The sequence below is a fragment of the Vombatus ursinus genome, unplaced genomic scaffold, assembly GCF_900497805.2.
Source record: "Vombatus ursinus unplaced genomic scaffold, bare-nosed wombat genome assembly UNPS02014801.1, whole genome shotgun sequence".
NCBI classification, from domain to species: Eukaryota; Metazoa; Chordata; class Mammalia; order Diprotodontia; family Vombatidae; genus Vombatus; species Vombatus ursinus.
The window spans coordinates 22,687,570-22,709,943 of NW_020954579.1; the positions used below are offsets into that span (position 1 = coordinate 22,687,570).

At 36.6% G+C, this 22,374-nt stretch overlaps 1 non-coding gene across 1 annotated transcript; it reads left to right on the top strand.

The window, feature by feature from the left end:
* The first annotated feature begins 5,134 nt into the window (after positions 1-5,134).
* Positions 5,135-5,241, top strand: LOC114051203. Its single transcript, XR_003570120.1, has one exon. It is a non-coding gene; the product is annotated as a U6 spliceosomal RNA (small nuclear RNA).
* Positions 5,242-22,374: the final 17,133 nt, after the last annotated feature.

Sequence of the window (22,374 nt, forward strand, 5' to 3'; positions counted from 1 at the left end):
ATAAATATGAAATAGTCAACAGAAGAAAGTTGCTAGAATTAAGGGGGATTAAAAAAGTTCCCTGTAGAAAGCAGAATTTTAGGTGAGATTTGAAGAAAGGCAGGAAAGGAAGGAGGCAGAGATGAGGAGGAAGAGCATTCCAGACATGGAGGACAGCTAAAGAAAATGCCTAGAGTCAAGGAGTATCTTGTTCGAGGAGCAGCAAGGAAGTCATTGTTACTGGATTGAAGACTATGTGGAGGGGATGAGGGGCACGAAGTATAAGAACACCAGAAAGTTAGGGGAAGGGAGAGAGAGGCTATGAAGGATTTTCAATGCTAAAACAGAATATTTTATATATGATCTTGCAAATGATAGGGAGGCACAGAAGTTTATTGATTAGAGGGAGTGACATGGTCAGACCTGAACTTCAGAAAAATCACTTTAACAACTCAGTGGAAATGGGAATGGAGTAAAGAAAGACTCTTAGCATGCAGACCAAGTAGCAAGGTATTACAATAATTTGGGTGTGAGGAAATAAAGACATGCACCAAGGTGGGAGCAGCATCAGAGAGAGGGGAGCATATTCTAGAAATGTTGAAAAGTTGAAATCAACAGTCCACGGCAACAAATTGCATGACAGGGCCAGGAACAGGGTGGGGAGAAATAGCGAGGAGTTGAGGATGACACAAAGACTGTAGCCTTGAATATTGGAATGACTACAGTGCTCTTGGCAGTAATAGAAAAGTTTGGAAGGTAGGAGGTATTGGAGACAAAGACAATGTGCTCAGTTTGGAGCAGGTTGAGTTTAAGATGTCTACTGGACATCCAGTTTGAGATTTCTGAAAAACAATTATAGATGCAAGAGTGGAGATGAACTGAGAGGTTATGGATAGGTAATTAAATTTGAGAATCATTAGCATAACTGAATTTATGAGATTGCCAAGTAAAGTAGTATAGAGAAAAAAGTAGAGAACTCAGTAAGTATTTGAGACAGGTCCTCATGACCACCATATCCCAATTGTCTGTGATCCTCACAACTGCCCTAGAAAATTTTTACTATTATTATCCTCATTTTATTAAAGAGGAAACTGGAACTAAAGAATGTTAAGGAACTTCCCCATTACCATAGAGTTAAGTGTTACAAACAAGATTCGAGCCCGTCTTCTTGATCTCAGATGCTGCATGGTATCCAGAATGCCATGCTGCTCTCATGTCACAGAATATATATTTGATAAGTTAATTGAGTGTTAAATTTAAAGATAGGCAGATGTATGTTCAAATTCTGACTCAGTCACTTGCTATGTGTTTCTAGACAATTGATTTAACCTTTGTCTGACTCCACATATGTGGAGTGATGATAATAACAGCATCTGTCTCTTAAGGTTGTTGTGAGGATCAAATGAAATGATATATGAAAACAAGTGAAATAATACACAGAAAGTGCTTTACAGAATTAAAGCACTATATAAATGTGAGTGATTTATAGGAAGAGATCCCCTTTCTACTATTACTAAAGTAGAGAAAATAAAAAAATAGCAAAGTATTTTAATAAGAAGCCTCAATGGGTAAGATTTGTTGCTATTTTTAAATAAAAGTAAATATATAAAATTCAGATGCAGTAAAGATGCATTTTATCAGGTAGATTTATTTCATATAACACACAACCAATCATCCATCAGAATCATCACTGATATAATCATGCTGATATTTAAGTCTACAGAACTTAGAAACTAGTTTGTTGCATCCTTAATTTGGCCTATTGCTTTCAGATACATTGATCATAATCTATGCCTTGATTAATTAGCTACATTCATCTCAGGAAATTTTAGGACAGAAAATACCTTGATCCCTTTCGACATAAAAAGTGGTGGTAAGAAAACAGTAAGAATACCTAGTCCACTGTAGCATGGTAATTTAATAATTAAATACATTAAAAAATTAGTTCATTCCCTTGCTACCAGGAAAGAGAGGCATAGCCATTTTCAATTACACAATTTCAGCAAAGTGACAAGACAGGAACATACCTCTGCTATTGTGGGGAATTTCTCTACAACTGATAAGTATCATATCATTTTCACAGGGCAAATGCAGTTGCAAAATGTATATACCAGTGGAAAATAAAAGTGTTTAATTCTGAGTTCAGAGATCCAGGTGTTTAAATACATTTTTACCAAGTTCCATACATGTGATTTCAAAGACGTTCTAGGCAGCACCCTTTTCTTCAGAACCATGTTCTCCAAATGGATATCAAGTGATGACTGATTGTTGGTGCTCTTCACTATTCTACACTGTCAGTTCTGTGTGTCTAGGCATGTTACTCTAAGGTATTTAAATTCCCCAGACTCCAGTTTCTTGTTCTGTAAAATGGATATGAGTGCTTGTTCTGACTACCTCCAAAAATTTTTGTGTAGATAAAATATGTGAAAGTGCTTCCAAGTCTATGGAAGGAAAGCTATTCAAATAAAATCTATTATTTTACTATTCCATCTTTAGTGCAAATGGATCTAGGTTAAAGAGAAAAGGAGGAAAAATTTAAAAAGTACCCATGTCAAGACATTAACTATACAACTAAATTTATAGCATTTTATAAAGGCACAATATTTTACATTTATAGAAGTTAATCCACTAAGTAGATGATTCAGAGATATCTACATTTAATATCCAGCTGTAACTTTGAATTATAGTGGTAGGTTTCTGAAAAGATTAGGTTTTGTATACTCTTGGCTAAGTGTACAGGTGGTCAATGAAAAGAAGAACTAACCATTTAGATTCTCTAAAGATCAAAATATATAATTTAAGGTTCTCTTCCTCTACCCATCCTTTCCTTCCTTCCCCTCCTCCAAAAAAAAAGGGGGAAGAAAACTTTACATTGTTATGGAATTTATATGACTAAATGCAATCTCTTTTATCTCACTCTAACAGAATTTTATAGAATCAGAGTAGCATGAATGCCCTCAACATTTATCCCTGGCAAATGTTCATATAATCTTTGTTTAAATGTTTCAAGAAAGAAAAAAACTCAGTGCATTTCAAAGTAACCCATTTCATTTTTGGAGAACTTTAATTGTTAAAGTCGAATTTTTTCCCATTGTCTCAATCTGCTTTCCATAATGTCCAAGGTCCTAGTTCTGCCTTCTATCTTCTTTCCTCAATCTAGAATTTTTTGTTTCTCTATATTAGGGGTTCTTAAACATTTGGGTTTCTTACTCAATCTGTTTCCAAGACCTGTCAATTTTACTTTCATAGCACCTCTTGACTACACTCCCTTCTCTCTTCAGACACTGCCACCACCTTGGTGCAAGTCCTCATCACCTCATACGTGGACTTTTGAAATGATCTGGTGATTGGTTTCTCTTCCACAAATTTCTTCCCATTCTAGTCCATGCTCCATTCAGCTCTCAGTGATCTTCCAAAAATGCAGGTTTGACTATATCACACACAATACGTGCCTCTTACTCAGTAAACTCAAGTGGTTGCCTATCACCTCCAGAATCAAATATAAAATCCTCTGCTTGACATTTAAGTACCTTCTTAACCTGCTCCTATACCTTCTCACTTTTCCTACACCTTGTATTCCCCACCACATAGTCTTGAATCCAGTGATATTGGCCTCCTTGCTGTTGAAGAAGAACCTCCTCCCAATTTTGTGCATTTTCACTAGCTGTACACCATGCCTGGAATGTTCTCCCTCCTCATCTCTGCCTTTTGGCTTCCCTTGCTTCCTTCAAGGTCCAGCTAATATCCCAGCTTGTACAAGAAACCTTTCCAGTTTCCCTTATTTCCTTCCCTATGTTGACTATTTTCACTGTCCCGTACATAACTTATTTGTTCGTTACTTCTGTGTTGCCTACTGCATTAGAGGGTTTTTTTTTTCTTAGAGCAGGGACTGTCTTTTACATTTCTTATATCTATATCTATCTATCTATATATGTATGTATGTATATATAAAGATGTATAGATATGAATATAGATGTATGTGCTGAATTCCTTTGGCAATCTGGTAAAGCCTATGGAACTCTTCTAAGAATAATTTTTAAATGTATAAAATAAAATATGTAGGATTACAAACACAATTATATTGAAATACTGTTGTAAGTTCTTAAAAAATAAAAAAGGTCAAGGATCCTAAGTTGCTCTCCTATACTAGACTATTTTGTTTCATAAGCTAGTTTGCAGAAGGTAAGTACCTAATGCATTGTCCACATGGGTGTTTTATTTATGTGTCTTGAACTGAATTGAAGGTAAACTATCTCCACCTAATAAAAATGAAAAATATTTATTTTCTTTTATCTACAGATTGACTTTTTATCATTTTATTTTAGAGAAGTTACACTGTGGCAATCTAACCAACGAGATTTCTCTTCACCATATCAACCTTTCCCAAGACATTTCCACTACTTGTGGAAGGTCTCAATACATTTTTCTAGCTTTGACTGATGATGATCAGTCTGAAAATACGAAGTTGGCCTGCACTTTCTCCTCTTTGAGTGGAATGATCAGAATAAACTGTCTTCAAAGAACAAAATGAGCTGGATATTTGCCAATTCTCCACTCAGTAATGGGAAGATCTGAGCTGGGGCTGCTATTACAATAACAGAACACCATCTTAGATGAAAGCTCCGTGGCTGGGGGTTTGGCTTTTGCAAGTCTAGACACCAGCTGCTTCTTTGCAGAAAACAATGCTTACCTTGCAAATATGCATTAGCAATTAAGTGAGATAGGCTATTCCTATCATCCTATTCCTGTTCTCTTAAATTGCCCAGCACTAAATAGTCTCCTACATGTAGGTAAATGCAAGATACACTCCAGTCCTATGATTTGCTTAGTTGTTTTCTGTTTAAGATGAAAGAAGGTATAGCAGTAGATAGCAATAGAAGACTTATGTTTCATCTTTGTACAAAATATTAAATAGTGAGCCTCAGAATTGAACACTTAAGAAAAATTGATAAGAACTTTGAAAGGATATTCAAAATACTAGTTTTTCTACAATTTTTAAAGAATCTTCATGTTTATAGGTGAGTTGCTTAATGCTGCTGAGCCTCAGTTTCTTCATCTGTAAAACAGGAATTATAATATGTGTACTAGCTACCTCATGAAGTTGTTTCCATTTGTTTTGTAAACCTTAAAAAGTACTACATAATTATGAGTTGCCATGCTCATTTCAGCAGCACATACATCAAAATTAGAACACTAAAGAAAAGATTAAGTTGGCTCCTGTACAAAGATGACATATAAATATGTGAAGTGTCCTATATTTTTCATTCAAAGAGTTTGGTGTAGAAATACTTCTAACTTAACATGAAAATAGCTAAGGATGGGGGTGGGGAGGTAAGAAAGAAGATAATCCTGAGGAGGGAAGAAGCACAAACAAATCAAACTTCCTCATCCTCAAGAGAGAATTAAAGAGGGATGGAGAGGAAAATAAGTAGAAATGGGGAGAATATCCATCACTTGGGAATGGCTGGACAAATAGTGATATCTGAAAATAATAGAATACCATTGCACTGAAAAGAAATGACAAAAGAGAATTTCAGAGAATCCTGAGAAGTAGGAACATATGTGAAAGGAAAATGAATAAAAATAAGAAAACAATTTATAAAATGACAATAATACTGTAAAGAAAAACAACTTTGAAAGAATTGTAGATTCTGATAAAAGCAACAACAAGCCACCTTTCAGAAGAGTTTTTATTAACCATATTGCCTACTTCCTAACATGGCCACATTTGTATTCACTTTGCTTGACTGGGTATGTTTGTTACAAGGTTGTCATCATCATGGCTGTTGTTTTTCTTTCCTGTTATTAATGGTTGGGAAGGAAGGGGGGAGAAGAACTGAAAGTGATGGTGATGCCAAAAATTAAAGGAGAAAAGGAATAAAGAACAGAGTAATTGAAAAACATTCAAAAGTACACATTGAGTAAAGATTTAGAAGGAAACAGGCAACCAGAACAGTTTAAAAAATAGCAGTTTGTATTTATTATAAGCTTAAAAAAAAGCAAGAAGTCACAATAAGACAAGAAAAAGAAATTAAAAGAATAAAAATAAGAAATGAGAAAACAAAACTATTACTCTTTATAGATGATATGATGGTATACTTAGAGAACTATAGAGAACCAGCTTAGAAATGACATGAAACACTTAACAACTTTAATAAAGTTGCAAGATAGAAAACAAACTCACATAATCACCAGCATTTCTATATACTACCCACAAAACTTAACAGCAAGAAATAGAAAGAGAAATTCCATTTGCAATGACTGCATAAAATATAAAATACTTGGAAATCTACCTGCCAAGGCAAACCCAGAAACTATTTTTTTGTTGTTGTTTTTTTTTGCAAGGCAATTGGGGTTAAGTGATTTGCCCAGGGTCATACAGCTATTAAGTGTCAAATGTCTGAAGCCATCTTTGAACTTAGGTCCTCTTGACTCTAGGGCCAATGCTCTACCCATTGGACCATGCAGCTGCCCCATAAACCCAGGAACTATATAAACACACTTGCAAAACACTTTTCACACAATTTAAAATAGATCTAAATAATTAGAGAAATAAGAATTGCTCATGTGTAAGTTAAGTCAATGTAAAAAAAAATGACAATTCTATCTAAATTAACTTAGTGCCATAGCAATCAAACTAACAAATGAGTATTTTATAGAGTTAGAAAAGAAATAACCACAAAATTCATCTGTAAGGACAAAAGATCAAGAATATCAAGGGTATTGTTGAAAAAAATGTGAAGGAAAGTGGCCTAGCAGTACCAGATGTCAAACTACATTACAAAGTAGTAATCATCAAAACAATCTGGCACTGGCTAAGTAATAAAATAGCAGATCAGTGGAATAGATTAGTCACACAATGCAAAGCAGTAAATGATCATAGTAATCCAGTGTTTGAAAAACTCAAAGATCCAACCTTGGGGACAAGATCTAACTATCTGACAAAAATTACTGGGATTACTAAAAGCAGTTTGACAGAAACTTGGCATAGACCAACACTCACACTGTATACCAAGATAAGGTCAAAATACGTATATGATTTAGACATAAAGGGTGATATCATAAACAAATTAGAGAGATATGGAAAATTTTACCTGTCAGATCAATGGACAAGAGAAGAGTTTATGATCAAACAACAAATAGAGAGGATCACAGGAAGTATAATGCATAATTTTGATTACATAAAATTTAAAAGATTTTGTATAAACAAAACTAATGCAGCCAAAATTATAAGGAAAGCAGGAAACTGGGAGGGGGATAATAGCAAGCTTCCTGGTAATGGTCTAATTTCTCAAATACATATGGAACTGAGCCAAATTTATAAAAATAAGAGCCATTTCCCAGTTGACAAATGGTCAAGTGATATGAAAAAGTAGTTTTCAGAAGAAATCAAATCTATCTATAGTCACATGAAAAAATGCTCTAATCACTATTGACTAGATAAATAAAAATTAAACAATTCTAGGGTACTGCCTCACACTCAAAAGACTGGCTAGCACATCAGAAAAGGAACGTGACAAATATTGGAAGGGATATGAAACAGCAGAAACACTAATACACTGTTCGTGGATTTGTGAACTGGTCCAACTATTCCATAGAACAATTTGAAATTATACCCAAGGGGCTATCAAAGTATGCATATTTTTTGACCCAGCAACAACACTGTATCTATATCCCAAGGAGACCAAAGAAAGGGGACATATATGTACAAATATTTTACCATCTCTTTTTGTGGCAGCAAAGAATTGGAAACTGAGGGGATGCCCATTAATTGGGGAACAGCTAAACAAGTTGTTGTATATAATTGTGACAGAATACTATTCTTCAATAAGAAATGATGAACAGGTAGATTTCAGGAAAACTAGAAAGACTTGTACAAATTGATGTAAAGGGAAATGAGCAGAACCAAGAAAACATTGTACACAGTATCAGCATCATTGTGTGATGATCAACTATGAATAACTCAGCTTTCCTCAGCAATGTAATAATTCAAGACAAGTACAAAGGACTCACAAAGGAAAATGCTATCCATATCCAGATAAAGAACTGATGGACTCTGAATGCAAATCAAAGCATTTTTTTCCACTTTATCCTTTCTCACATTTTTTTTCCTTTTGATCTGTTTCTTTTTTTACAACTGCGACTAATATAGAAATATTTTTCTACATGATAGCACAGAAACTACATCAAACTGCCTACCATTTTCAGAAGAGGGGAGGGAAGGAGGGAGAAATATTTGGAATTCAAAATCTTATAAAATCAAATGCTAAAAATTTCCTTTACATAACTGAGGAAAAAATAAAATACAATTAAACTTTAAAAAAAGAAAAGAAAGAGTGATGAGAGGGATGATTTTAGAAAAATTTGGAAAGACCTTTATCAATTGATGCAAAATTAAGTGAGCAGAACCGGGAGATCATTGTACACAGCAACAACAATATCGTAGTAATGATCAATTGTGGTTGACTTAGCTATTCTCAGCAATACAATGATCCAAGACAATTCTGAAGAACTCATGATGAAAAATGCTATCCACCTCTGGAAGGAGAAATGATGAACTTTTTTTTCCCACATGGCAAATATGGAAATATGTTGTACATGACTTCATAGTATGACTGCTTGCCTTCTTAATGTGTGGGGAAGGGTCTGAAGGGAGAGAAAGAATCTGGGATTCATTTTTTTTAAATATTTAAAATAAATAAATTAGAAAAAAATTAAATGCAAAAATTATGGAATAATGATTCATGGTTTCACAGACAGTCCTATTGTCTGTTTTACTTTTTGTATAGAAATCCTCTTTTGTATTATTAAGTACAGAATTGAAAAAAAATAAAATAAAGATTCTTTTTAAATGAGTTGTCAGAAGAAGATAAAGAATTTTCCATTTTTGAGGGTGAAGTAGGTGATCTTTTGAGCCTGCCCTAAGAGAACTATATCTGAAGATTTAGGTTAAATAGTTTGGCAAAAACTGGACCCTATTAATCAGGACAGCTTATAAACAATTCTGGTGACCACAAGATCAAGCTTAATAACTGCTTGCTGATTGATTGATCACAACTGAATTTATCAATCAACCAAATAGTTTATATACTCTATTTGTTCATTCAATGATGCAGCAAACATTTATTAAATACTATATCAGTCAGTGTACACTGGGGATATAAATTTAAAAAAAAGTCAAAGAGCTAATTTTCTTTTACATTCACAGAATACACATTTCAGCATACTAGATGAATGAATGGTCATCTTGTTGGTTTTTGTTGTTGATCATCCTGGACCAAAGACATCAGGAGAGTGATGTCTTCACTTGCAAGTGAATTGGATTTAAGTGAGGCAGGGCTGGGCAAAGTCATCAGCTTCATTGTCTCTTCCACAGTCATCTGAGTCCAGAGGCAAGACATAGGTCAGGATGACTGGACGTGGACCCAGATACAGTGGGAGACATTTGGCTTTTTAAGCTAAGGTCCTTTTCAGGTCTCAGTTTGTACAAGGCAACTCCCATTCAGTGATTTAAGGCTAGGCAAGAAGAATTAAGGCAAAAGATGGCCTACTTTCCCTGCTCAAAAGAATCAGTCTGGGAGGGAAGACCCACAAGGTTTCTGGCCAGAATAGAAACAATTTTTATTTACACTTACTCTGAGCCATCAAAATCCAAAACAATACCCAAATGAGGCTTGGGCTGGGACCTATTACTGGCCAATCAGTGAGAGTCAATGATTTAGGTTTAAAGGCATAGTCTAGTAGCTCCATCAAATCATAGTCTAGTAGCTTTATCAAAGTCTGGTTTTCCAAAGTTCTATTTCAAGAAATAATGAATGAAACTACATGAGACAAAAGAGTTAATTGACCCAAGTTTTTTTGAGAAAAAATGATAGAATAAATAAGTAGGGAAGAAAAAAAAATCTAGCCCCCAAACCCCAAGATATCTTGGAAGGTTTAAGCAATCAAAATTTATATTCCTTTGAACAGAGCACTTACACATAAGGGTATAATTCCCCATGTAGACAGAGGGAGAGAAGAGGGAAGAAAGGAAGGAAGGAAGTAAAGAAGGAAGGAAGGAAGGGAAGGAGAGAGGAAAGAAGAGAGGAATGGAGGGAGGGAAGGAGGAAGGAAAAAGCAGCATTGCCCAACTGGAACTGGCCAGTTGGGTCCCCAGTGGGGCATCTACTACTACACACAGATTGCTGTTCATCCTTCGTTCTTGAGGAACAATGACATCAGGAGGGTGATGTCCTGGCTTTCAAGTGAATTGGATTTAAGTGAGGTAGGGCTGTGCAAAGTCATCAGACCCTCTCTCTCTCCTCCAGAGTCATCTGAGTACTAACCTTTGTTTAAATATCTCTAGTAAAGGAAAATCCAGTAACTCCCAAGGCAAATCATTGCAATTATGGATATCTCGAAATGATAAGTTTTTCCTGTGATCAAGTCCAAAACCTTGTTCTGCTAATCAAAAACCTAGTTTGCTCTTTAGGACCAAGTAAATCAACTATAATTCTTCTTCTTAAAGCCTTTCGGATACTTGCTATCATGTTGTCCTTAAACTTCTAATTCTTGTAGATATTGAAAAGATCACATCAAAATTTGATTTTATTAGCATTAATTATCATTTTTATATTGGTTGTGCATCAAGAGCAATTATATCTTATTTATACATGTGAAAATTATCTTCTTGGCAAATTACTTCTTTTAGATTTTAATCTGTCAACCAACCAGTATAGATCTCTGCACATACTCCCAATATCAATTGATGTTTATTTAAATAAGGTAAATGATATGACATGTTAAAACATATATTGCTACATTTTGTTTGGGTACATCAATCTCTTCTAGAAAAAAAATGTCATTAGTACCAGCATCAGCACCACCACCACCAAACTCCTTTTCTCTGAGAGAAGACAAACATACTATTGCATTCTTGGTGGAACTATGAGTTGTTTTTTACCATTTTACAAAACCATTTGGAAATAATGATTGAAAGTGACTAATTAAATTATTGAATATATACCCCCAAGAAGTCCAAAGACAAAAAGAAAGGTGATATATACATACATGTATGTATGTATATATTCAAGATCCCTTTTATTAGACAATAACTAAGCTCTGATATGATTATAGTGCAATATTATTTTGCCATAAGAAGCAATGAGTATGAGGAATGCACAGTAACATTGAAAGACCTATGCAAATTGGTACAGAGTAAGCAAAACTAAGAAGTTAATGTATACAATTACTACAACCTGGAGAGGTGGTATTCTATTATGCAAAATATTGCATAAGCTGTCAAAATCAGTCAATCTGCTCTTTGATTGAATTTGTTTTTTTCTTTGTTACAAGAGAAGGGTCATGGAGGTGGGCATGTATAAAGATAGAGAGAAAGAGAGAGAGAGAGAGAGAGAGAGAGAGAGAGAGAGAGAGAGAGAGAGAAAGAGATATATATGTATTATGTATGTGTTTATGTATATGTGTATGTATGTGTACACAAAATGAACCAATAATGTTTGTTTTAATCTCCCATAGAACTTCCTTTAAAACTCAGTAAATATGCCAAATATGATAACTGTTACCAACAGCACCATAAATCTCCATTCATATAGCTTACCAGCTCTTAACAGAAAGGAAGTATATTTTAACATTAGTAATCTGGAGCCAACATTGGTCATTACATTTTGACCTGCCATCTCCTTTTACATTATTGTAGTTATTGTGTATATTGTTCTTTGGATTCTGTTTCATTTCTGCTCTATGCCATTTTCTACAAGTCCTACCATGCATCTCTCAATTCTTCACATTTATCATTTCCCGTACACAATAATATTCATTTTATATGTATATACCACAATTAGAAGAATTTTATATTATCCCAAGAAGAATATGATCAAGAAAGAGAAGTTATTTCTGAAGTTTCTATTATTGCAATATTTCCCAAAATCACATAATATTGGGGAGAACAAGGGGATGACATTTGTATTACCATTCCTTAAATTGTCATATATTTCATAGTTCTCCATAAGGCAAATTATTTCAAACCTCAGACAAAAAAGGACAACTCCCTATCATAGACCCTGAGTTTCTCATATTTATAGTTTTTTAGAAAAACAAGCTCCACTTCTTACTGGCTGGGTGAATTACTGGGCTATTCTTGACTTTCAAGTAGTAGCTCAAGTAATCAACCATGATCTAAAACTAAGAAAATGTTATATGTGAATCTACAACTTTCTGGTTCTTACAAGAAAAATGTTACTAGTTAAATAAAGGAAAAAATACAACACATACACAGAGACTGTGAACACAAATGCCGACACCTTCTGCAACTTGCAAGGACAGATCCAACAGCTGAATACATCACATTATTTTTTTACAGTAATTTTTATTTATTTTTTTGTTTTCAACATGTACTTCCACAAGATTTTGAGTTCCAAATTTTCACCCCATCTAGTCCCTCCTCCGACCCCAAGATGGCATGCATTCTGAATACCCCTTCCCCTAGTCTGCCTTCCCTTCTATCTAGCCCCCCCTCTTATCCCCTTCCCCTTCAATTTTCCCGTAGGGTAGGATGGATTTCTGTATCCCATTTACTGTATTTCTTATTTCTCAGTTGCATGTGAAAACATTTTTTTAAACATGTGATTTTAAAACTTTGGGTTCCAAATTTTCTCCCTTCCTCCCTCCCCACCCACCCTCATTGAAAAGGCAAGCAACTCAATATAGACTATACTTGTGCAGTTATGCAAAACACTTCCATAGTAGACATGCTGTGAAAAACTAACTCTATTTCCCTTAATCCTATCCCACCCCCCATTTATTCTATTCCTTCTTTTGACCTTGACCCTCCTCAGAAGTACTTGCTTCTCCTTACCCCCTTTCCCAATCTTCCCTCCTCTCTATCACACCCCTACACTCTTGTCCCCTTCCCCCCACATTTTCCTGTAGGGTAAGACAGATTTCCATACCCAATTGAGTGTGTATGTTATTCCCTCCTTAAGTCAAATTCTATGAGAGTAAGATTCACTCATTCCCTCTCACCTTCCCCCATTTCCCCTCCACTGTAAGAGCCTTTTCTGTTTTGTTTTATTTTTGTGAGATGGTTTTCCCTGTTCTACCTCTCCCTTTCTCCTTCTCATAGTATAGTCCTCTCTCATCCCTTAATTTTATTCTCCAGATATGACCCCTTCATTTTCAACTCCCCTGTGCCCTCTATCTATCTATCTATGTACATATAATTTTTTCACCTCCAACTACCCTAATACTGACAAAGGTCTCATGAGTTACAAATATCATCTTTCCATGCAGGAATGTAAACAGTTCAACCATAATAAGTCTCTTATGATTTTCTCTTTCCTATTTACCTCTTCATGTTCCACTTGAGTCTTGTATTTGAAAATCAAATTTTCTATTCAGCTCTGGTCTTTTTATCAAGAATGCTTGAAAGCCCTCTATTTCACTGAATGACCATTTTTTCCCCTGCATGATTTAATCAGTTTTGCTGGGTAGGTGATTCTTGGTTGTAATCCTATCTCCTTTGCCCTCTGGAATACTATATTCCATGCCCTGCAGTCCCTTAATGTAGAAGCAGCTAAATCTTGCATTATCCTGATTGTGTTTCCACAATACTTCAATTGTTTCTTTCTGGCTGTTTGTAATATTTTCTCTTGACCTGGGAACTCTGGAATTTGGCTACAATATTTCTAGGAGTTTTCTTTTTGGGATCTCTTTCAGGAGGTAATTGGTGGATTCTTTCAATTTCTATTTTGCCCTCTGGTTCTGAAATATCATGGCAGTTTTCCTTGATCATTGCTTGAAAGATGATGTCTAGGTTTTTTTTTTTTTTTTTGATCATGGCTTTCAGATAGTCCAATAGTTTTTAAATTCTCTCTCCTGGATCTATTTTCCAGGTCAGTTGTTTTTCAATGAGATATTTCACATTGTTCTCTAATTTTTCATTCTTTTGGATTTGTTTTACAGTGTCTTGATTTCTCATATAGTCACTAGCTTCCAATTGCCCTATTCTAATTTTTAAGGAAGTATTTTCTTCAGTAATCTTTTGGACTTCCTTTTCCATTTGTCCAATTTTGCTTTTTAGAGCATTCTTTTCTTCATTGGCTTTTTGGACCTCTTTTGCCATTTGAGTTAATCTATTTTTTAAGGTATTATTTTCTTCAGTATTTTTTTGGGTCTCCTTTAGCAAGCCATTGACTTATTTTTCATGATTTTCTTGCAAAACTCTCAGTTTTTCCTCTACTTCTTTTACTTGCTTCTCAAAATCCCTTTTGAGCTCTTCCAAGGCCTGGGGCTGATTCATATTCTTCTTGGAGGCTTTGGATTTAGGAGCTTTGGCTTCATTTCTTTTTCTGGTTGTATGTTTTGATCTTCTTTGTCACCAAAGTAAGATAATATAGTCTGACTCTTTTTGTGCTGCTTACTCATGATCCCGGCCAATAACCTGAGTTTTAAACTCTTTGTTAAGGTAAAAGTCTGTTTCCAATCTGGAAAATGTACTGTCCCAAGCTTCGGGGGTTTGTACAGCTGTTTTCAGAGATACTTCTAGGGACCTGTAAATTTTCACTTCTTCCAAGTTACCGTGATAAGGGGCAAGGTATTTCCTCTCTACTGCCACAACAAGCCTCATCATGCCAGCGCTCCCCCTTGCTCCAGGACCCTCCCTCAGAGCTGTGATCCAGATCCAAGCACCAGTAAAGCAAGAGATTCCTGCCTCAGCACTGGCAAAGAGATCCTTGCAATCCCCCTCTGATCAGTCACTGGATTCCCCCTCAGTCTGTGGGCAAGAAGCTCAGGAAACAGCCACAGCCCCAGGGGTGGCTAAGACCTAGCTCGTTCTCTCACCGCAGTCACAGACTTTTCCTACTGACCTTCTAAGTTGTCTTTGGCATTCATGGGTTGAGAAGTCTGGAAACTGCCATAGCTTCCCACGATTCAATCCTCTGAGCCCAGCTCCAGGGTTGCTGTGGCCTGCGTGCCTATGCCAAACTGTGCTCCTCTCCCAGCCCAGCATGATATGCCTTTCTGATCTCCAGGTTGACTTGGGCTGGAAATTTGTTTCACTCTGTCTTTCTGTGAGTTCTGCTGCTTCATAATTTGTTTAGAGCCATTTTTTGTAGGTATTTGGAGGGGTTTGGAGGAGAGCTCAGACAAGTCAGTGCTTTGCCTCTGCCATCTTGGCTCCGCCCCCCTACATTATTTAAAATACATCAAAAACCTTCATTAAATATCATTCATGTTGTTTTCCTTTTGACTTCAAGCAACTCTCACTTTCTGGGATTCAAGTAAGGTTCTCTCAAACTCTAAAATACATTAGAAGCTTATCTTTTAATATCTATTTCATTCATTGAGAGGTTCCAAATAAAAGGGTCCATTAATAATGGGTTAATTTCTCACAGCAAACAACCCTTGACTTACTTTTCATCTGAAACTCTGTCTTACAAAATCTGAGACCTTGTTAAGGTTCTTTGACTTGCATTTAAAACACTACTTCTCTCACAAGTAAACCCTAATTTTGTTTCTAACTCATCAGTATCCTCATTCTCCTTCTTTTCATTCTCTTTCTCCTACAACTACTACAAATTTGAATATTATATTGCCTTTCTCTGGACCAGATACATAAATAATAGGTAGAAAAATAGGAAAGTAGACAAATAAAAGAATGAACAAATGGATAAATGAGTAAATAAAAGAATTAATGAAAAAATAAGTAAATAAATGCTATCCCAAATTTATATGGCACTTGCAAATTTGCAATGTACTTTCCAGACATCATACTCATCCATAACTCACAATAATGTTATAATTAGTTACTACAGGGATGTTTTTCCCTGCTCTCCACCCTTTACAGATAAAGAAATTCATGTTTAAAAAGGTTAAATGATTTGTTCATTGTCATACAGCTAGTTATTGTCAAAGTCAAATAGAAGTCTTCTTGACTCCATGTCTAGACTTCTGTCCAAAATATTATGATGTTTCTCTATTCGAGCATGGAATACACACACACAAACACACACACATACATATGTGTATGTATGTATATATATATATACACACACACACACATACACATATGCATATATATGCATTATGTATATACACACATATATGTACACACATATACATGCTCACAAATATGATCATGTATATATAATGCATGTCTATTTGTAATTACAAAACTCCAAAAGCTTTCTTGCTGCTTAGATTTAATAATACATATTTAAATCACTGTTTCTCAAAGGTGATGGGAGAACACGTGTCTATGCTTAGTTTTGCCACTGAATTCTTGAGTTGCTAGGGGTGATTGATGTTTCTTAATATTTTGTTCTGATCTCAAAGTCTTTCTTAATTTTTAATGGCTAGATGGATTTCAGAGAATCTCCCTTAGACCATGATATGTAGGAGTCACTCGGTGTAAATATTTGATGATTAATTCATTCAGCAACATTTTGTTTTTAGATAACCTCCAGTCACATCTTTCTCCTCAAATATTTCAGTTGGTTGTTACCTGTATTCAGTCTGATTAGGAAGGTTCTTGTTGGCTTTTCTCCTTTGAATAACTCAGCCATGCACATTTTTCTGAACAGAATTTAGTAGAATGTAGCTTACAGTTTAGTTTATGTGGCAAAGAGTGAAGAGAGTTAGTATTTCTTTATGCATGTCTTATTGACTTAAGGAGCAACCAGGTGGCACAGTAACTAGAACACCAGCCCTGGAGGCAGGAGGACCTGCGGTCAAATTTGGCCTCATACGCTTATTAGCTATGTGACCCTGTACAAGTCATCTAACCCTGTTTGCCTCAGTTTCCCCACCTGTAAAATAAGCAAGGAGAAGGAAATGGCAACCTGCTCCAGTATTTTGCCAAGAAAATCCTAAATGGGGTCACAAAAATTTAGGCATGACTAATTGACAAAATTAGTCTGATTGACTAAAGATAGAAACAAATGTGGCTAACAGAGGGAGGAAGGAGGCAAAAGAAAAGTTATTTGCCTTTTAACTTGGAAAGTGTCTTTCCATTTTCTACTATTTAAACTACTGAGGTTAGAATAAGTGGATATTAGTCAACTCTCAAATTAACACTAAGATCCTGTCCATCAATGCTAGTATGAGTCATTCTTTTCTGCAAACTAATAACACACATGTCAATGAAAGTTTCACATTTAAAAAAATTATTTTCAAACTCTACACCTATATCTTAAAAAAATGAAAGGAAATAGTCAAATGCAAAATTTTTCTTATCAACCAATGCCCAGTGCCAATTTGAGTTCAGACATAGTAGGGGCAACAGAGCTAACAGGTGAATTAGATTTCTTGATGTCCAACCAGAGCTTTTTTGCTGCATATAATGTCTCTCTAGGAAATAAAAATAGCTTACCATCATTTCTCTATCCTATGGCATATCTTGAAAGGAAACTTAATTTATTATTTGTTTCCAGTTTACCTTTCAGATTGTATTAAAAGAAGTAAGTCAGTAGTATTACAAAAGTATTCTTGATCTGTATAAGTTGAGATGAGAAGTTTGTGTTGGAGTGTTTCTTAAAGTTAATTTAGACCAGATAAATCTGATTTAATCACAAATGGAAATATCCTTTTAAACAATGATGGCCTCCTTGCTATAACTCTCCATCACTGCTTCTCCCTCCCCAACCTCCCAACCTCTCCCCCCATCCCTCTGCCATGGTTGTATTATCTGGCTTAAGGTATCATTATAAATGGAATTCCAATTCATCCAATTTCATGCATTGGAAAATGTGGAGATTTTCACTGAGTTGGAAAACTCACAGGGGATGGAAAGGTGCATGTTTCTAATCCCCAAAGCTCAGGATTCTGACCCAAATCAGATCTTTGGGGGTTTGAGCTCATTTACATTTCATAAAATGTAACTTCCTATTTCTAGATAATAAAAAGCTTTGAAAGTCCCAAGGAAATGGTTCAAAAGGCATTCAAGACATCAAATAGCTCTCACAAACCCCCATTTGATGAGTTAAGTATAAAGAAATCAGAAACATATGGGTTCCATTTCCCTTAAAATACACATAGGTTTAAAAATGAAGGGGAGAAATGGCTGGTGCAGCATGGTTCAGGTTTTTCCAGACCCAAAACATTTGGAAAACAGTTCAAGATGGTTAATGAATCCAAAAGAGAGCCAGATCTGCCCTTTCCTACTGGAAGGATTTTGCTTTAGTATGTGTGGGGTGGGGAGAAGGGCTTCTGCTGGATTACTGACATCTCTCTTTTCACAGTTCATCATACAAACAATGATTCCTTAGAGATTCAAGAAGAAAGAACAATACTGAAAGGGAAGGTAGATCTGGCTGAGAAACAGACTTCAGTCTGGATTCCATGTCAAGTAATTCATGTTTCACCCTACTCTCTGGCAGTCATCACATTCTCTGATTTGGACATTCCATATTGAAGGAAGATCTAAAAACAGAAACAGAAGTAGGGGAAAAGGAAAAGTCAAAAGAGCAGAAAGAAGGAGAAGATTGAGGAGGAGAAAATGCAAAAAGGGGAAGAAGAAGGAAATACTAGAAGGTGGAAAGAGGAGAAAGAAGAGAAAAGGAGAAAGAATAGAAGGATGAGAAAGAGGTGACAGTGAAAAAAGGAGGAGAAAGAGTAAAGGGTAAGAGGAGTTACAAGAGAGCTTCAAATATTGCTAGAAATTTTTCCTCCAAGAGAATATTTTAAATTTCAAGTCATTTTGGAAATGAAGTGTAACTAAATTGCATTCCTAGGCCCAATATTATGGTGTCATCTTTTTGATGCTACTAAAAATTCTTCTTGGAACTGGGTTTAGGGGCATGGGGTGTGTTCAGGGAAGACTAGTACTTCTGGTGTGAAGGCTGCCATGCCCTTTTCAGGGCTGTTTTCTACCTTTGGTGTCCACCTGTTTCACCAAACTCTCACCTGTGGTTCCACAAAGCTGTAGCATCTGCAGTGGCCACAACTCAGGAAACTATTTTGGCAAATGGGCTGAACTGGATTGATGGTAACTAAGTGGTCTCAAACCCATCAGTGAGTTAGTAGGGTGTCTACCTCAAGCATGTGAAATCTTTCCCTGCTGGAATGGGTGGATGAGAACAATTTGTTCCAGGGGCCATAGAGACAGTTGAAGCAGGAGCTATGGAGCACTTAGAGCTTGATTAGACATTGAAGATGCCAAGGTCATCCACTGCATCTTGAGCCAATCACCACTCATCTTGACTCTGTTCTGCCACTGGATGGTGATGACTCTGGAGGAGAGAATGAGACTGCCAACTTCTTGCAACTCTGCCTCACTTAAATCCAATTTACACATGAATCAAAAACCCATACCATTTTACCATTTTTACCTATCTCAAAGTCTGGTGGTGACAGGCATGTGATAAAGCAGCAGGTGAGGATACATTGGGATCTGTAGTCACAATCCTGCACACAGGTGGCCCAGGGTATAGGGTCATCTTTTCACTGGAAGCAGCAGTGGGATTCCGCAGCCCCATAGGTGTCTGAGCAGCCTTTTAAAGATCAAACTATTTGCCTCCTTGTGTGAGATAGTGGCTAGAAAAGGTGCCCTAAAAATTGTCTGCTTACCCAACCCTGGTCTGATTACCTTAGTAGGTGGGGATCCCATCCTGCAGTCAAAACACACACACACACACACACACACACACAAAATTACAAAAACAGCTGAAAAATGATTCCACTCACCATCAGCACATGGAATGTGCACACATTTATAGACAACACAAAATCCAGTAGATCTGAAAGATGAACAGCTCTTGTAGCAAGAGAACTCAGCAGGTATTGCAAGCAATACCTTTCTGAGTGAAACAAGGCTGGCAAATGAAGGTCAGCTTACTGAAGATGGAGCTAGATACATGTTTTTCTGGGGTGGTCCATAGTGAAGGGGGGTGCCATGAAGCTGGTGTAGGTTTTGCAATCAAAACTAATCTACTCAACAAGCTTGCATGCCTACCAAAAGGAGTGAACAATAGGCTCATGATGATGTGATTGACGCTTATATCAGCACCTATGCTCCCACCACGACAAACCCTGGTGAGGTCAAAGAAAAATTTTATGAAGACCTGGAGACCCTTATCATCAATGTGCCAAAAAAAGACAAACTTATAATTCTGAGTGACTTTATTGCTAGAGTAGTCTCAGATTACCAGACTTGGCAGGGAGTCCTAAGGAGAAATGGAGTTGGAGACAGCAGCAGCAATGTCACTTAAGATTGAAGACTTGTGCATCTCATGACCTTTTCATCACCAACACCATTTTCCATTTACCTAAATGTGATAAAACTTTGTGGATGTACCCTCGCAGCAAATGCTGGCATTTGATAGACTATGTGATTGTAAGAAGAAGAGACAGACAGGATATGAGAGTGACAAAGGCAATGTGTGGCTCAGAGTGCAGGACTGATCATAGACTAATCCTCTCCAAGCTAAATATTCACATTCAACAAATGCAGTATCCCTAAAGCAAAATGACTTTCAGAAGAATTAATGTCAATCGATTAGAGGTCTTCTCTGAGAGGGAATAGTTCGTTGCTAACTTGGAGGGAACAGTGGAGCAGAAAAGGAGTGGGCAGCTTTCAGAGATTTGGTGTATAGCACTGCATTTGCTTATCTGGGTCAGAATACTAGCAAATATCAAGCCTAGTTTGATAAAAATGATGGGGAAATTTAGAAGCTGCTAAATGAGAAATGAGAACTCCACAGTGTTTACCAGCAGGGTAGTTCATCCATCTCTAAGAAGGCAGCATTTAATTCCATCAAAAGTAAAGTACAAGCAAAGCTTAGAGAGATGTAAAATTCTTGGCTCAGTAAGAAGGCACATGAAATTCAGTTTTAAGCTGATAGTAACAATCCAAAGGGCTTTTATGCCCTGAAGGCTATTTATGGGCCAAAGACCTATGATGCATCTCAACTATGCAGGGCTGATGGAGCCACATTGATTAGTAATAAGGACATGATCCTAGAGACATGAGCTGAACACTTTCATAATGTAATCAACAGCCCATCATCAATCAATGCTGAGGTCATTGACCGTGTATCTCAGGTTGAAGTCAAGAGGCTAGCTGAAGTTCCAACTGAAGAATAGATTTTGAATGCCATTAGGCTCCTTTCATATGGCAAAGCACTGGTTCTGATTTTATTCCAGCTGAGATTTACAAGGTAGGGCATTCCATTGCTCATACAAAAGCTGACTGAAATTTTTTGGGTTATAAGGCAAGAAGAGATTGTCCCCCAGGAGTTCAAGGATGCCTTCATTGTCCATCTCTATAAAGGTAAAAGAAATAGACCGTCCTGTGACAATCACAGTGGGATCTCTCTCTTAGGCATTGCTGGCAAGATTCTTGCCAGAGTCTTTAATAAGCTGAGTCTTTACCTAGAAGATGGTCATCTACCTGATGGCCAGTGTGGCTTCAGAAAGAGCAGAGGAACAATTGATATGGTGTTTGCTGCCTCACAACTCTAGGAGAAATGCCAGGGGCAGAACAGAGGTATGTGCACAACATTTGTAGATCTGACCAAGACCTTTGATACTGTCAGAAATGAGGGCTTATGGAAAACTATATCAAAATTTGGTTGCCTGGAGAAGTTCATCAGAATTGCACATCAATTTCATGATGGCATGCTTGCCTGAGTTCTGGATAATGGACAATGCTCTTGTGCTTACCCAGTCACCCTTGGAGTGAAACAAGGCTGTGTGCTTGCTCCCATGCTTTTCAGTTGTCAAATGCTTTCAATGGGGATGAACACAGCATCAAAATCAGCTACCATACTGCTGGTAAATTCTTCAACTTGAAAAAGCTATGAGCCTAGATCAAAGTGGAAGGAGTGTTGGTGTGTGATTTTCTGTTTGCAAATGATTGTGCACTCAATGCACCCTCTGAAGCTAAGGTGCAACAATGGATGGATCAATTCTCTGCTGCTTATGCTAATTTTGGCCTAACAATTAACACCAAGAAAACATATATACTCCATCAGCCACCACCACACCACTCATATGTGGAACCATTGGTTACAGCAAATGGAGAAGTTTTGAATCTGGATAAGTTCACTTACCTTGGTAGTGTACTTTCTAGGGATATACACAGTGATAATGAGGTTGATGCATGCATTGCCAAAGCTAGCTCAGTATTTGGGAGACTCCAAAAGAAAGTGTGGAAGAGAAGAGGTGTTAGATTGACTATCAAACTGAAGGTCTACAGAGCTGTTGTGCTGACCCCATTGTTGTATGCTGGTGAAACCTGGACAGTATACCAGAGCCATGCCAGGAAACTGAACCACTTCCATTTGAATTGTCTTAGGAAAATTCTCAAGGTCATTTGGCAAGCTAAGATACCAGCCATCAAGGTTCTTTTTCAAACTAAACTGCCAAGCACTCAAACTCTACTGCAGAGAGTGCAAC